The sequence below is a fragment of the Homalodisca vitripennis genome, unplaced genomic scaffold (genome assembly GCF_021130785.1).
Source record: "Homalodisca vitripennis isolate AUS2020 unplaced genomic scaffold, UT_GWSS_2.1 ScUCBcl_2664;HRSCAF=7651, whole genome shotgun sequence".
NCBI lineage: Eukaryota > Metazoa > Arthropoda > Insecta > Hemiptera > Cicadellidae > Homalodisca > Homalodisca vitripennis.
The window spans coordinates 46,388-60,887 of record NW_025778884.1 but is presented as its reverse complement, the minus strand read 5'-3'; the positions used below and the strand labels follow the sequence as shown (position 1 = coordinate 60,887).

Sequence of the window (14,500 nt, the reverse complement as noted above, 5' to 3'; positions counted from 1 at the left end):
AATGGAAGTGTTGATTATTGACCAGAGTTTTAGAACAATTTTCAAAATTTTGTAATGTTCTATTCAGTGGCGGCTCCTGATAAGTGGTCACAGGGGTACACACAAGAAAATAACAGTAGGATTAGATAATTAACTTACGTCGCCAACATAGTTATCGTCTCAATATAATAGTAAACAAAATATTTCAGTCCTTTTAGGCTCTTTATATCACCAAATTGATTTGTTTGTAAAAGGTGTACAAGACTGTGAGTTATTTCGTGCTGTGGAATGAATAATTCGTAAAAAGAAACTCCTTAAAATTTCCAACGATATTTGACTACATGCATTTTAATAATTGCTTATAGCCCAGACAGTAATTAGCAAATACAACTGATTTACTGGTTTATTTGGCTAACAAAATGTTTATGAAAATGCAAATAAAAGAAAGAGAATGTGAATACAATCTTATTTTTATTGATACAAAGAAAAATGTAAGGTTATAAGTAACTTTGAAAATAGGTTAAATAGGCTAATTGAAAATTAACTAAATGTTTCATGAAATCATAGTTCAGCATTTTATACACAGTTTTTTTCCAAAAACACTCTTTGTAAGATGATTAGTTCATGTACAGTTTTTAAAGTTGAAGTCCATCCTTCTTTCTTTTTGCCTAGCAAAAACATCGATTACACGCTCATTAAAGTTAGGTGTACTCCTGATCATACCCTTTTTCACAGACAACATAGCCAATGCTGTTAGTCTTTCTTGCCCCATGGTACTTCTCAAAAATGTCTTGATGCGTTTTAAGGTCGAAAAGCACCGTTCCACCTCCGCAGTAGTCATAGGGATGGTAGAAACAATGGTTTCTGAAAATGAAGTCTGTAAGCCATTCTCAATAACGAACTGTACAACGGCACAGTCCCGTTCATGACTTGAAAATCTTTTCGTTTGCAGATCACTGAAAGTTCTGTTTTCAATCGTTCTTTGTCTAAAAATTAATACACCTGCACTGTTTCTTCCAAAAGTTGAATGAGAAAGTTTTCTCATAGTGCGTGAACTTTTTTGAATCAAACAGAGAAACCGCTGAATGGTGTGTCAAAAAAGAGTATCTCTCTTTTATTTGATTGGAAATAACATCACACACCTCTTTTGCGGCAACTGTCCTCGTCACATGAATATTTTCATCACGTCGGGCTCTTTTCACAGGCATAGGTAGTTGATCAACATCAATTTTGACACTATCCATGTTTTGCCTTTCTTTTTCGACGCATTCAATAAATGTTTCGACATTTTTCTTTGTTCACACAGCATCGGTGTATGTAAGCTGTAGTTGATTATACAAAATGTCAACATGGGGCATGATTTTATGGAACACTGCGAGCCAAAATATAAAGTTGGGATCCTCTAACATACGTCTGATTGCCCCTGCTTTGGTGATAGTGATTGCTTGATGTGATGAGGCCTCTATTTCCTCCATGCAAGCAATTAAATCTTCTCTGTATTCATACACAGTGTTGACTGTATGGCTCTTGAAGTTCCATCTAGTTGCGGAAGCACGAGGGATTCTTCTGCCAACTATTGTGTCTAAAACTGCAACTCTTTGTGGAGAATTGCTAAAGAAATTGGTCAAATCACTCAAATTTGAAAAAAAAATTCTAACTTGTTGGTTTTGGCTTGTAGCCTGTCCAACTACCAAATTCAGTTGGTGTGCATAGCAATGAACATAAAATGCGTGGGGATACATTTGCTTAACAAGAGTCTGTACCCCTGCATGATGTCCACTCATTACACTAGCGCCATCATAGCTTTGTGATATAAGTTTGCTTGGATCGTCTACAACACTTTGTATTGCACTTTTAATACATCTAGCTATTGAGTCAGCATTGTGACCAGTGGGTTGAACAAACTGCCAAAATCGTTCTACAGGTTGGCCATCAGGCAAGACATAGCGGAAAACTATGACTAATTGAAATGTTGATGAAATGTCAGTAGTTTCACCAGCGATCAACGATAAAAACCTAGTAGTTTTTATCTCTTGTTTTATGTTGTCCTGGCAAACGGCAAGCATGCAATCAAGCAATTCGTTTTGGATACTTTTAGATGTACCTTTAAACACTGTTGCATTGTCCAGATGTTCTTTCAATGAAGCATCAAATTCTGCTAAGAAATTTACTAGTCCCCTAAAAACGCCAGGATTTGAAGAATCATCTTGCTCACGATGGCCTCTGAGTGCTAACTCAAACGCCCCACAAAAATTAATACAATCAATTAGTTTGGAAAGCACATAACGATTATTAGTAACCTGTTTGTTGTGCTTTTTAATATTTTCCCTGTAAGCACAGTCTAGCTGCTGTTGAATGTCTAACTTGCCCAAAATATTAAGGGGAGTTGAACGGTCCATAAGGCCCAATGTTAAAATAAGGTAACTTTATGTACCTTTTTCTCAGAACTCATAACAGTTAGGAAGTTGAAATTTTTACACAAGGCGCAGGATATAATATTGTATTTATACCTCTAAAATCTTTGTAAAATAATTGATACAACTAAAGAAAAAAAATTTTATATTTGTGTTATTTTTTATTTTTATATTTTAAGATAAAATATTTTTCTAAATACTTATTTATTGATGAAATTTGATAAAACTAGAGCTACATACTTCTAAAAGGCTACTTTATAACCAGTAAAAATTTCATGTGTGTAGCATTTATAGTTTCTGAGAAAAAGGTACATATATATTAAAAACCGGTAATTTTCAAAAACAGCGGAAAACCAAAAATCAAAATAATTATAAGTTTATATTACCTTTAGAAGCCTCCAGGACAGTAGCTACCATCCATTTCCTCTTCCTCACCTAATAACTGTCTCCTTTTTTTTATTCTTGCTTCCTTAGTCATTGACTCTGCTTTCAGATCTGCCTTCCTCATCCTGACTTCATCGAGGCTCTTCAATGTGCTTACGGTGTATTTGCCACAGTCTTTTATTCCTAACTCCTTTAAAACCTTGATCCTTCCAATGTTACCTTCATTGAATGTTAGAACAGCATCATGAACACCTAATACAAGAGTCTCTCTTCCAACAAACACATTTTTTGGGATTCGGTTCCACACTACATTGTTGAAAGATTCGTTCACGTTCTGGGTTTTACCGTGAAGACATTTTTTTAGTAGATCTAATCTTGACAAATCTCTGTATGTAGGTTTTATTGCTGTCAATACAGCTTGAGGTAGAGAACGTTTGTGATTGTAGGTAATTTCTTCTTCATTTACTTCTGCTAACCTGTATTTGCACCAGGTGTTAGGAGGCGGAGGGCAAAGTTGATGCGAAATTTGTTATGTAGTCTTATATTTGAAAAATCATAGAAGCTCAACGGAAAGCCATTTTTATGTAGGGATTGCAGTAAATTGTTCAGAAAGAATCAAATAATAAAATAAAAAATAAAAGCGAAAAAACATTTTTTTACCGATTTTTGCGTTCAACTCCCCTTAAATTCCAAAACTGAGTTTAAGTGTGACTGAGAACATTCATGTTTTCTGATTTTTGATTGCAAATGGGAAAGATCAGCAACCCCATATTTTATCCAGTTAGATTCACCAGTTTGCTTCGAAAAACGTAAACAGGGGAAGCAATAAAATCTATTGCTTTGTTCACATCCACAAATCCATGGGGTTCTGGTATATACGTTTTGATTGAATTCCCTCTTAAAGTCTCTATTCTTACCTTTGGTTATGTGAACAAATGTTAAGTTGGGGGGTCGGTTTTCCACTTACTTTAATTTCAACCTTTCTTTCGAGAGATAAGTTAGAAAACCTAAGTTCTTTAAGTTCAGTTACTGTCACTGCCATAATAATCAAATGAATAATAAAATATTACAAAACACTCACATACAAATCTCTGTAACAAAACACAACACAAAAGAGACACAATATTCACAAACAGCGGTCATTACGACATTCACACAGCGGAGACACAACGAAACGAAGTTATGTATACATCAGCTGCGACTAGCCGTCGCACTACTGGCTCGTGCACCCACGCTGTTATATGAGACCCTCCTCCCACCGCTTCCCCCCGCATGCCCCTCGCCTATCCCCGCTTAGATGCCAGGCAGCTCACCGCACCTGCACTGTCCGCGCGTCTCTGCTCGATTCGCTTCGCGTTTAACGCGTCATTGTTGTTAATAATTCATTTACTCCGTATTAACTGAATGTTATTTATGTTGTGGATTCAATAAGAAAGTATTTTAATTATATTTTTACCCTAGGGGGCTCACGTGCTCATGTGCTCAAATGGAAAAACCGCCACTGGTACTATTTACGTAATAAACTTCAGCTTTTCCTGTGACTTATATAAATTTCTTTAACATAATTTGATTTCTTCACTGTCGGTGTTCATTATAAACATCAAATGATAATAATTAAAGTTGTCTGTGCATTTTAAAATACCACATATGATAAAAGTATTTCTAGGAGGTTTCTGCTTCTTTGAACCTTCTGAACTTGGTAAGGTGTTTTAAATAAAGTTCTACTTAAATTAAGGCAATCAAATAGAGATCATTTCATGTAATGATACATTACTGGGTGAGGCTGGTGGTTGCAATGGGTGGGACACTGTGCCAAAACACTTCAGCAAGACTAGACACTAGAACATTTCATGTTTTGCTCACTTTTGTGAGATAACAGAAAACTGACACAGGTGTTCAAGCAGTTATTGAATGCATTGAACCTCTCATCTCTATGTCCATATTATTCAAAAGTTCAAAATTTCTTTCTTCATTATTTTGTTGAGTTATTCAATATTTATTCTATGATATATTGTTTTAAATTTTATATATTGGAGGTTGTGGTTTTCAACCGTAAGTCAGAACTTGCACATAATGATCATAAATGGCTCTCTGAATTACCAAGACCAAAGTTTATGGAATATTAATGATAATGTTGTTGATGGGTGTGCTAGATGTAGGTGTAACTTTAGTTAGTTAGTTCACAAACCAATTCATAGACTAAAACCCAAAGAACATCATGCATCTGTTGGGTGTGTGCATCAAGACTTCTTGTTAAGATCTCCAAGAAAGATAAATTTATTTTTATTTTAAAAAATGTAAAAGAAACTTTTTTTTAATTAAAAAAATTACAACTTTGAACATTTGGTGGAAGCCAATTATAAATAATTTGCCTTTCTAAATAGGACTGACTATTATGTCTGCTGCTCAAAATCACGTTCATCAGCAAAATTAGTATCAAAATGATGAAATGGCTTTCTTAACAAATATTGCAACATTACCACTTACGTGAGCCACATGATTTAATAATATAGGGTTTTTCATTTTGGGCGGTTAGATGTTGAGATGAAATAAAATAAGCTATGTATGATATATTAACAAAATTTATTTTTCATATGAAAGGCCCATGTATGCCATTATGTATGGAATATGACACCGTTCAAATGTCCACCGCGGTTGCTCACAATGGTATGGATTCGAGTGGTCCAATTTTCAATTACTCTGCCACATAAATCCAGTTGAATTTAAGCGATGGCCTGGGTTATCGTTCATGCAAATTGTTCATGGTGTCGTTCGCTGTGTGGCACATAGCATCATCCTGCTGAAACCACATGTCGTTTACGTACATATCGTTCAATTAGAGCCGTTATCATCATCCATATCATTTCAAAAGAAATCCTTTGTCATCGTTTGCTGTTGACAATGATTTGTCAACCAACCAAACAACCTCACCAACGTTGTTTTAAAAAAAATACGGACCAATCACACCGCCAACCCAAAATCCACACCAAACAGTAACTTTTTGTGGTGCATCACTACCTGGTGAATCTCATGTGGGTTGGTTTTGTCCCATATACGGCAATTATGCTTGTTAACATAGCTATTCATCCAGAAATGTGCTTCGTCGCTGAAGATAATTTTTCGGCCAAAATTAGGGTCCTCTTCCAAACACTCCAAAGCCCACTCAGCGAACAAACAGCGTCTATGGTCATAAACTCTGAGCTCTCCTGGATCAGTTGGATTTTGTACGGATGCAGGCCTAAATCCAGACGCAACATTCACCAAGTTGAATTTGAAAGGCCAAGTTCTTGTGCAAGGCGAGGAATTGACTGCCTCGGGTTCTTCTGTACACTTTCACAGACAGCGGTGATGTTCTTGATAGATCTGCTGTTCCTTTGACATCTGGGTGTAGCCTGGTTCTTTACCGAATCTGTTTTCTTGAATTTAGCTACCAAACTTTGAAGAGTTGACAATGAAGGGCCTTCGCGTCTGCCGTAAAATGGTCACAACGCATGTAACATTTTAACTAGTGAACACTCATTTTGATAATAAAGTTTAATCATCTCAACGTGCTGCTCAAATTATGTAACTTGTCATAATGAAATAACTTGTCATGAAATGGCAGCACTTACTGAACAACAAAACACTAATCAAACAGCTGACACAAAACAATGGCCACCACAGGCTGCCAACATCTACCCGCCCAAAATGAAAAACTCTTTAGAATGATTGTTTTTTACTATAGAGTGTAATTTTTCTTTCAAATATCAATATTTTGTTATTTCAATTCATACACTGTAAATTTTGGATCTACCATTTTTTTAAGGAACCTTACTATATTTAAAATATACAAAGTTAAATTTGATTTCTCTTGTTTACAGTATTTGTATCTTTGATTTGTTCAACATCCTCTTACATTAGTTTATTAAACCATGAAGTAAAAAATTACAGCTTATCTAAACCTCTATTTTAGTAAAATTTTTCTTTTTTTATTATTTAATGAAATAATCAATCAAAACCTCAGATTTGTTGTAAACCTTGATTACAATACGACCCTGATAATTAAAGATAACTGGGGTTGACACTAACTCAGAACTAAAAAAGTCATGGCTGCTTGAAATATTGGTAAAATAAAACGTAAATATTGTTTTAAGGTTTGTGGGAACTGTTGCATATTGCCCACAGTCGTAATATAAGAAGGCATATGAAAAACAGTAATATGTAAGGAGCACTTTATAATCGTTGCTGTATAAGTTGTCAGGCTACTGTGGATTCTCAAACTAAATATACACAGAGCTTATGCGACTTACCAGGATTTTCTGCTACTACTGCGTCATCTGGTGGCTGTAATATAAAGTTCTAAATTATTCATCACTCATGAAAATTATTTTTTGTTTACAAATATACAATAGCATTAAAATGGACTTACTGACAAAGGAGTACATAAACTAACAAATAAGGTTCAGACTATTATTTCTCTAGGATCCTTCTAGTAAAAATAAAAACAAACTAAAACAAGGTTGGGTTTAGTAAACAATGTAAATGAGGAAATACAATACCCAAATGATCAAAATAGTTGGATCAATCCAACATAAATTTATTACACTTTTTATTTAACCAGATTTCAATAAAACATTTTAAGGATAATGTTAAATACCAAATTATATTACATTGAATTTTTTCATTAATACATTTTTTTACTTTATATAAAGTTATTTGTAGGTTTTAAGATGGTGCAATCAATTTTATGTTTGGAAAATCTTATGTTAAATTCATAGCACTTTCACTAAACACAGAAAAAGTTAAGATATTTTGCATAACTCCATGTGAAATTACAGGAATTTAAAGTAGAACATTTATGCATTTTGTAATATAAGTCATGTGCATACTGCAAAATTTCACATTTGCACCTTCAGCTTTTTTCTCAGAATACAAAATGCCTACATTTTTTTAAATTTATATTTTTCTTAGTCTATTACAAGGCAACCTCTATGCTAAATTTCATTAAAATTGGAGGAAAGTAATAGGGAAAACCTAGGGTTGGTTGAAGTATAATTAACTTTGAAATGTAAACTTCATTGTTAGAATGTATGTTGGTCTTTGAAAAATTCATTCTATACCCTATAAAGTAAAGTGAAAACTCTTGTGATAAAGTAAAATGTACTTAAACTAGAAATAAGAAAAAATAATGCAGAATGTATTATATTATACTTTGAGGAAAGTGACTCTCATTCACCTTCACATCCCACCGATCTAAGAGATCTTTTAAGAAATCTAGATTCCCAAATGTCCCAAAGACTAAATAATGCGATACTTAAAGAAATAAGACCTAAAAACAAGAAAAGTGTGAGCGATTGGCCACTGAATCATAGCTAAAATTTGTATATTCCATTCAATCTCTCAAAGTTTTTATAAAAAAGTTCAATCTATGAAAAATGCCTACAATCACATCCAGAAATAAATACAAACATCCAGGTCTCTCATATAAAAGATATAAGAATTCTAGAATCTAAAAATGTATTTGATGATAGTAGTGTGGCGAAATTACAGAAAGAACTCAGCCTCTATATGAGTTTGTGAATAATAAGAAAAGTGAAGCTTCTTGCACAAATTTATTCAGATCACTATGCAAACTTCTAGATTGGAAAAGAAATAAATCGGTACCTTGGGATTATACCGACCACACCCGTATGAAGAACACAAAAATATAAATTTATAGAAACAAACATGATAGAACGAAAAAAACAACTCTTTAATTACAAAATTACAAGCATTTCCAGGTATTGTGATCGGTATTGTTGTCGCTGTTATCTTATCTTTCTCGAGAATCCCGATTACGGCAGGCCGCGCGGCATCACATGATTATTTAAGCTTTTTGCACGGTACATAATTGCCTTTCCATTACAATTTAATTTATATTTCTGATCAGCCCTTCTAGAATTTGATATTTTACTGATAGGTACTATCTCGAGGGATGTTTTTCTTTCATCGACATCAGCGCGGGCTTCGGCAGCACCAAAGGTGCTGCCGAAGCCCGCGCTGATGGCCGGAGGCACTCGCATTTTGGGTGGCGGAGTGTGATCAAGAACGAAAACAAGTTTTGAGTGTTTTTTTTTCAATAAAGAGTTTAGTTTTTGTTTGGTAATGTTTGTTTTTGTTGAATTTTTGTATTTGGAGAAATGTACGGGTAAAACACGGAAGTACAAAGCGACGCACCAGCTGAACGGGCGGCAAGATTCTGCAATCACGTTATCTACTAGACCGCTCGACTTTGACCTCTGTCTGAGGATGGGGAGGGGTTTGCGATAAGACAATTCCTGTTTTATATTGACGAAATATTGTTCTACGCTAAACTAGTAACCAGTAGAAGCAAAATGTCAAATAACGATTCAATAAATCGAAGAATTTATTTTTTTCTGAGTGAAAATTTGACATGGCTTCAAATTGTCGCTCTGTAAAACATTACATATATACAAGTCCAAGTTTGGCCTGCTCTTCAAAATTTCACTCTTCAGTTTTACATTTACAACTCTGCCAACTCTTTAACAACTCTGCCAATAAAGAGATTTAAATATAATCAGCATGTACATAGCTAAACATTAAAGACATGAAAGAACGTAAAACTGCCCTTACTGTTATTCTTTCAAACTTCTGACAATAATATTGACTGAATTTATGTTTTAAATTAGATTGCCAACATCAATATTTTTAAGGAAGAGGAATAAAAATTAAATTGACCATGTGTGTACTGAAGCTGATTGTCAGTCAGACTTATTATCTACACCCAAACTGAGTGACTGGCATCTAGAATGAAAACTCCTCCAGTTTTTATTTATCATATATATTTTCTACACAGAGATTACCCAGTTAGGATTCATCTCTGGCTGTATGAATTCACTTCTACAGTTGAATTTATATTCTAAAACAAAACCAATAAACTTGTTGATTAATATCTGAGCAAGCTAATGGACATCCAGAAGTAACACATGTCACTATCTCATAGTATAAGTAACAGAAGTATATTCAGTTAAATATAATCACTGCTGAGGTGTGTTGGTGTGTTGAAGGAGTATTCAAGCTTGCTCCCAGTGTTATCAAAAGGTTAAGTCTAGACTTTAATGGCATTATTTTATTTGAATATGACAGCAAGACCTCCTTTCTATGTTTGGAGGTCAGCTATTGTTGTTACTTAAACTTACTGTGATTAGATCCTAGTTTAGAATATCATCTTAAATGTTATGTAATGTTAGAATATATATTTTAACTGCCATTTCCTCTCTGCCTCAGTGCTGTAAAACGTCCAATATTAATCATAGTATTGTTTTGGATTAAATAATAAATTTCAAAACTCCAGAAGGATTCACTTATGGCTGGTTTATGTTTGTCCAGTGTACAAGTTAAGTTGGGTGTAGCCTTCCCAAAAACTATAATACAATATATTTTTGAGTGATTTTCTTTCTTTTTATAATGTCACTTAAATTAATGCAATCAAATAGAGATCATTTCATGTAATGATACACTACTGGGCGAAGCTGGTGATTGCAATGGGTGGAACACTGTGTCAAGTCATTTCAACAAGACTAGACATTAGAACATTTCATACCTTGCTTACTTTTGTAGGACAATAGCAAATCATTAGCTTCCCTACTTCCAAGATGGCATACCTCAACCTGAAACAACCCTTCTTCCCCTCCCTGTGGTGTCTGTTACTTAGGATCTTGAGAAGGGGCAATCCCAATTCCTTTTACAGTACCTATTCTGATTTCTATTACTCTACGACCCACTCATAGAAGTTTTCAATTTAAGCGCAATGATAATTTCCTTTAGCTTCTTGATGTATAAGCCAAAAAAGCCCCTTGCGTCCTGGTCTGAAGGAAAAAAGAGTAATAAGAATAATATCTTCTTAAAACTTACATCCTCATAATAAGCCATCCTAGTCAGTTAGAATAAAAACTAAGTAATGATACAAAAAGTGTACTTGTGAGTGCTTACCTGGTTTTCATCATCGGCCATATTCTTTCGTTTGGTATACCAATGTTTTCAGAGGAATAATTTAAATGGAGTGTCTGAAAAAAAATTCTTAATCATTCCTGTTCCCTATAGTTCTAGATAAATACAACATAACAGTGGTATGTTTAAAGGTTCTAAGTTTCTCTATACAAATTGTGGTCTGACTTTATAATATGTATATTTGTCAAAGTTGATTCTATACATAATGATCTCTGTGTAAATCCAATTAGTTTTGTTAACCCTTCGACCCCAACATTCGATTGATCAGCTGTACAGGAAAAATATATTAAAACATTCATTTATTAAATTTATGTTGGACTTGAATTAAATAAGACTGGCTGTAAACAATAAAAGTTGGTAGTGTTCACAACCGCTTGTCATTGCTGTTTGTTTTTACTGGAAAAATCATTAAATGTTGAATTAATCGTTTTGTGAGTGGTAGAGTGAGTACAATCCAAGATAGCAATGGAAAACACTGAATAAAGACTACTATTACAAAAACTGCAAGAGTTGTCCACTCTTTATGCTTTTCTAAACATACGTGTTAAAAATTAATGTGAACAAAGGTAAATACTTGGAAATATATACAAATATAATAAATAATAAGCAGATAAATAAATATTAATATTATTTGATTTACCTGCTTTTTGTAAAGAAACCCCATAAACATAATTAATTATTGGTTGTGGAAAATTGGCCACTGTTATTACAGACTATTATCTAAGTAGTAACATATGCTACAAAACATTGAAATTACAATACTTTTAGTAATACATGTTTAATGTTGATGCTTTCAAACAAATTTTGACTGAACTACAGTATTTTATTTTAATTTTTTTAGAGTTCTGAAAATTTATAAAGAGCAATACATAAGTAACAATTTATATACAATACATAAATGTTTGTGTCAAATACAAAAAAAAACCTTATTTTCCTAGTTCCGAAAAGGTTAACCCTATGTCTAAATGTTAACATCTAAACACAAACAAATTAAATTAACACTTTTTATTGATATAAAATCACAGATCATTGACAAAATCTCATTACAGTTTTCATTGATAGCCAAAACAGTTTAAAAAATAAATATAAGTTATATAATAATGTATTGCAAAAACGCGAAATAAGCCGTTTTACATAATTTGTATCAACACAGAATGTAAACCGGGGCAAGATACATTACTATACACAATTTTTTTGACTACACCTCAACCATGTTTACATAATCAAACTGTTCATCCCATTTTCAGCATTTTGTAAGCTTTGTTTACCACACATACAAGATCTACTCTCATTAAACATTGTTTTCTTTTTCAGGAAATCTAGACTAGGATTATGTTAAATAAAATAATAAATTAGTTTTTTTAACAATTCTTCAAGCAAGATATTGAAGAATTTTTTTTTTTTAATTTCACTAAAAACACATCATTTTAGCATTATTTTATCATCATAAATGTTTTGAAGGAAATCCAAAGTTTGTTACCCAATTTCATATTGAAAATAGAGATGTAAATAATTTTGTAAGCATGTGAAAAAAATGCACCTTATGAATTATGCATTATAAAATTGTAATACAAAAAAAACCTTCTTAGTAATATACATAACCCATCCAGGCAAATGAAATCTCAGAATATTATGTTATGAAACCTCCTTTTTCAATTGGTACCGAAATAAATGGAAATTCCATCATAAAATTGATAATATAATAAAAAATGCTATCAACATGTCACATGGGCAACAGATCCCAGTACCATAAACATCGACACAAAAGTGTCGTTGCGACAGATCTAGTGCTAACATTTACCAGAGATAGAATGATGGTAAATTATCAAATTGGGATTAATAATAGAGCTAATCCTTACCATAGTTTATTATTGATCTAACTTAAAACCATACTTCTTCAATACCTATAACTTAACTAGTTTGCCATTTAAAATCCAAATTGTAGAATAATTAAAAAATACAGGAATAGATTAATAATTATAAGTTACACTGGGTAAATTGATGAAAACCTAATAACAAAATAGTATTCTGCAAACTGGTTTGTAAACTATTTGTTTGTTGCTATTCCAGTCAAAATATATTACTGTGACTTAAGGGGAGTCCAACGTCCCTATACCGCCCATGTTAAATTGACATATTTTCGGTACCATTATCTCCTGTTCTACTAACAGTACACTTTTGAAATTTTTTGCAGTTACTTATGTATGGTTGCTGAGGCATTGGACGAAAAATCTATGTTCAAAAATACATAAAAAGTTTTTAACAATTTTTATTAAAAAAAATGTTTTTTACAATTAATTTATTTATAAAAATAATTTTTCCTTGTTCAGTTTTCTACCAATTTAAAATCTTTTAGGTCCAAAGCTTACTTATAGAATAAAGGAAGTGCAGAAAAAATTTCATCAAAATATCTCCAACGGTACTTAAGATATGTGTACCTAAGTATGAAAAAAAACTTATTTTCGGAAATCAACGATAAACAAAAAATTCTTTGAATATTGTACTTTAATTTGACAATTTACTGATAATCTTTGATCACTCGCTTTTAAAATCCTCCAGGGCAGTACTCAGTATCATCCACTTCTTCTTCTCTCAATCTTACACTTCTTCTCTTGACCCTGGACTCCTTGGATGCCAACCCCGCTGCGTACTCCGATTTTCTGATTCGAGCTTTGTCAGCAACCTTCAAAGCGTCTATTGTGTTACTGCCGATATCTGAGATTCCCAAATGCTTAAAAACTTCTAATCTACCCAGGTTTCCATTATTGAAAGTTATTATGGCATCGTACACCCCTAGTTCGAGTGTTTTACGGCCAACAAAAACATTTTTCGGCAACCTGGTCCACACAACGTTGTTGAAACTGAAAGTCGTCAGCTGATTCAACACAGATTTCTGGGTAATTGAAACAATAAATATTGCCAACCTGATAAACAAAAACTACAAACTAAAACCACTCAAATAATACATGTACTATAGCTATTGTATGAAAACCCACTGATGTGAGGCAATTGGTGCTGAAGTTCTAGCAATCAAAATGTGCGACGGCATGTTTTCAAAAATTATTTAAAAATATTTAAAATCAAGTTGACACCATGTTTTTGGTATTAAAATGTTCAGAAAATACTAAATTTGTTGATAAAACAAAAAGACTAAATTTGAAAATTTTTCAATTTTTTAGTGTTGGACTCCCCATTTGCAAGTAATAGGTATGAATTTTTAATATGAAAATTGTAGAAACAAATAACATATACATTGCCACTGTACTTGCGGCCAGCCAGCAATTCCCCAAATACCATACACATAACTTTACTTTGAATTAATTTGAAATAATAATGTCAAACCGAATTACGTTATAGACTTTTAAGATGGTCTAAACACTATTATGTAAAATAAAAATAGCTAGCAATTATTAATTATGATTAACTATATGTCAAATGTTTTTTATATTTAATAGTTTAGATATTTCTAATTGTAGATTTGATTGTCATGGTGGCCACTTACTATACTGCATCCACTCTAAAACCTGACTGCCTATGAAATATTTTCTAACTACCTAATTGATTTGGACTCTGGCTATACAACTGGTTACCAGTTTCATTAATGCTTTATTAATTAAATAAAATAAACATAATGTTGACTGAAACCATTTGTAATGTCCACTAAACAGCAGTAAGCTATTGACTACTAACTGGAAAGTACTATAAGGTAAATATTTTAATAGCTCCTCACTTTA

At 32.9% G+C, this 14,500-nt stretch overlaps 1 protein-coding gene across 4 annotated transcripts in view; it reads right to left on the bottom strand.

Moving 5' to 3' along the window:
- The window catches only part of LOC124372223 (outer dense fiber protein 2-like), a 160,803-nt gene that overhangs the window by 122,128 nt on the left and 24,175 nt on the right, over positions 1-14,500 (bottom strand). For all 4 annotated transcript variants that reach the window (XM_046830597.1, XM_046830596.1, XM_046830598.1 and 1 more), the window contains exons 2-3: positions 10,749-10,822; positions 7,067-7,100 (exon numbers count right to left, since the gene is read on the bottom strand). The gene's annotated coding sequence lies outside the window, so the exon portion shown is untranslated. The remainder of the gene's footprint in view (positions 1-7,066; positions 7,101-10,748; positions 10,823-14,500) is intronic.